Raw genomic sequence first — 3,474 nt, forward strand, 5'->3', positions numbered from 1 at the left:
GAAATATTCTGAGTCAAATAAAAAGTATTTATAAAAATATAACCTGCAAAACTACTGATCAAATATGCAGGTAAAATAAGGGCATACAATTTCACAAAAAGCAAACATACAACAAAACAGAAAAATTTCTCACATATCTTTTCTCAAGTAGTTACCAGAGGATTTGATCCACCAAAAATGAGGTAGTAAACCAAGAAGAAAGAGAACACGGGATACAGGAAAGAGGGAATCTAAACCAATAGACAGGGAAATGTAATCTCTAGGATGATGGTAAAGGGAGATGTCAGGAAAAATGTACAAAGGACTCGGATGACAACAAGACCAAGTAAAAGCAGGTCACAAGGCTCTAGGCTCTAGAAACTTCTTCAATAAGATAGAACTAGAATACCTGAAGTGTTCAAACATAATAAGAGGGTAAATATACAACTAGAGGAGGTTTTGGAGATAAAAAAACAAGTAAGTTATCAACCCCAGGGAACCAAAAATGTGTGCAATAAATAAAAATAATCATAGTATGTTATATGTTATATGGTCCAGCTATAAAAAACACTCACAAGCCAAAACAGTATAAACACTGAATATTTATCCAACCAAAATTATGGTATAATGATCTTGGGAAGATGGAGTGATGGGAAAGTTTTTTGTATGGAGTAAAGCTGAAGAATGTAATAAAGAGCCAAATCTCTGTATTCTCCAGTAAATATTCAATATTAAAAACAAAAGTCTCAAGAAACAGCAACATAAGCAAAATGGAAGTAAATATGAAAACAATCAACAGAAAGATATGGAAGTGATTGCCTTTGGGAGTGAGCACTGGGGTCAAGGATAGGGGACTGCTGTTGTTTTGTTCTGCTGTATAAAAACATTGGAAAATTGACTCTTTAATCTCTGTGCGTGTATAACCTTGGATAAACATGAAAATTTGGACTTCTGCTTTTAGCCATTAGGAAGAAACAAAGTTTGGACTTACTGTCAGGCCATAATCAACTAGATAGTTGAGCAAAATATATAAAACAATACTTCTCAGATATTAAACAACAGGAAGCACAGGACTGTGATAGCTGAGGTATGGGAAACTAATAAAGGTGAATCCTATGAGTCCTAGGAGTTCTGCCTGGAGGTAATTTCCCAAACTCAATGCAGAAAGAGGGAACCCCAAAGATTCTAGCAATCTCACTGGGTAGAGGAGACCATTCTGAGTTCAAGGAGTCTGAGGGAGCTTGAGTATGCGGGGAAGAGTAATGGAGAGAGAAAGATAAAAGGCTTCGGAAATATTCATAGGGTCCCCTTTATCGTTTGGCTAAATATCAGTCTGTACATTCATAGGGTGAAATTCTACAAGTGTGCAAAGAACAGCTTCTTAGGGGAGAACAACTGCCAGGGAGCTGCAAGCAGAACAACTCCAGAGTTCACACATCACTGGAAATATTTTGAGTTCACAATAGCCAGGGTAAAAAGTCCTTATTAAATAGAAAAAGCATTCAGTAGAGACCACGGAAGACTCAACCCTCAGGTGTGGTCTTAGCTACCCATCAAGTGAAGACTACTCTAGACATGCCTTAATAAAGTCTTAAAAAATAACCCTTGAAAGAATCAAATTTATCTGCCAATAACCTAAATGATTACCAGAACAAAGCTCAACAGACACGTTTTGAAGGACGACAACAAAATTCAGCACTCAAATAACATAAAATTTACAATGTTCAGAATCCAAAAAAAAGAGAAAAAAATCACTACACATGTATAAAGAAGAGGAAATATAACCAATAACCAGGAGGAAGATCAGTCTATAGTAACAAATCTAGAAATTACAGAGATGTGGAATTAGTAGGCAGAAACTTTAAGACAACCATGATCATTATGCTTGAGAATTCAGAGGAAAATAAATACAAAGAGGAGGGAAATAGAAGATATTAAAAAAAAAAAACAAAAAGATACTTCAATAAATGAAAACTATAGGAGGTTCTAGTCTGTTCTGCCTCGCAGCACCCGCCCCCCCTTACGCGGTCACACTAAGCTAGCGCCGGGGCCAGGGATCCAGCCGCAGCCTCCGCTGCGCCTGCCGCCTCCGGACCATGGACCCCCGCAAAGTGATCGAACTTCGAGCCTTCGTGAAAATGTGCAAGCAGGACCCAAGCGTTCTGCACACCGAGAAAATGGGCTTCCTGAGGGAGTGGGTGGAGAGCATGGGGGGTAAAATACCACCTGCTACTCCTAAAACTAAATTGGAAGAAAACACCAAGGAAGAAAAAACAGATACTAAGAAGGCGGAGGAAAACATAAAGACAGAGGAACCATCAAGTGAGGAAAGTGATCTAGAAATTGACAATGAAGGTGTGATTGAACCAGACACTGATGCCCGTCAAGAAATGGGAGATGAAAATGTAGAGATAACTGAAGAGATGATGGATCAGGCAAATGATAAAAAAGTGGCTGCCACTGATGCCCTAAATGATGGTGAACTACAGAAAGCCATTGACTTGTTCACAGATGCCATCAAGCGAAATCCTCATTTGGCCATTTTGTATGCCAAGACAGCAAATGTCTTCATCAAATTACAGAAGCCAAATGCTGCCATCCGAGACTGTGACAGAGCTATTGAAATAAATCCCGATTCTGCTCAGCCATACAAGTAGCGAAGGAAAGCGCACAGATTTCTGGGCCATTGGGAAGAAGCTGCCCATGATCTTGCCCTTGCCTGTAAGCTGGATTATGATGAAGATGTTAGTGCAATGCTGAAAGAAGTTCAACCAAGGGCCCAGAAAATTGCTGAACATAGGAGAAAGTAGGAGCGAAAACGTAAAGAGAGACAGATCAAAGAAAGAACAGAAAGGGTCAAGAAGGCTCAGGAAGAACATGAGAGAGCCCAGAGGGAGGAAGAAGCCAGACGACAATCAAGAGCTCAGTATGGCTCTTTTCCAGGTGGCTTTCCTGCCGGAATGCCTGGTAATTTTCCTGGAGGAATGCCTGGAATGGGAAGGGGCATGCCTGGAATGGCAGGAATGCCTGGGCTCAATGAAATTCTTAGTGATCCAGAGGTTCTTGCAGCCATGCAGGATCCAGAAGTTATGGTGGCCTTCCAGGATGTGGCTCAGAACCCAGCAAGTATGTCAAAATATCAGAGCAACCCAAAGGTTGTGAATCTCATCAGGAAATTGTCGGCCAAATTTGGAGGTCAAGCATAATGCCCTTCTGACAAATAAAGCCCCTGCTGAAGGAAAAGCAACTTAGATCACCTAATGGATGTCGCAATACAAACCAGTGTACCTCTGACTTTCTCATGAGGACAGCTGGGGTGCTTTGAAGATAATCCCTACCCCTCTGCCCCAAATGCAGCTGAAACATTTTACAGTGGTTTGCCATTAGGGTACTCATTCAGATAATGTTTTCTTACTAGAAATTAAAAATTTTAAACAATTTTTAAACCTTAAAAATATTTAAAACAAATTAAAAGTGTGTGTTAATCCCTACATT

General features: G+C 40.0%; 1 pseudogene; it reads left to right on the forward strand.

The window, feature by feature from the left end:
- The first annotated feature begins 2,072 nt into the window (after positions 1 to 2,072).
- LOC137764913 (hsc70-interacting protein pseudogene) lies at positions 2,073 to 3,194 on the forward strand (annotated as a pseudogene).
- Positions 3,195 to 3,474: the final 280 nt, after the last annotated feature.

Source organism: Eschrichtius robustus, chromosome 5 (genome assembly GCF_028021215.1).
Source record: "Eschrichtius robustus isolate mEscRob2 chromosome 5, mEscRob2.pri, whole genome shotgun sequence".
Classification (NCBI taxonomy): Eukaryota; Metazoa; Chordata; class Mammalia; order Artiodactyla; family Eschrichtiidae; genus Eschrichtius; species Eschrichtius robustus.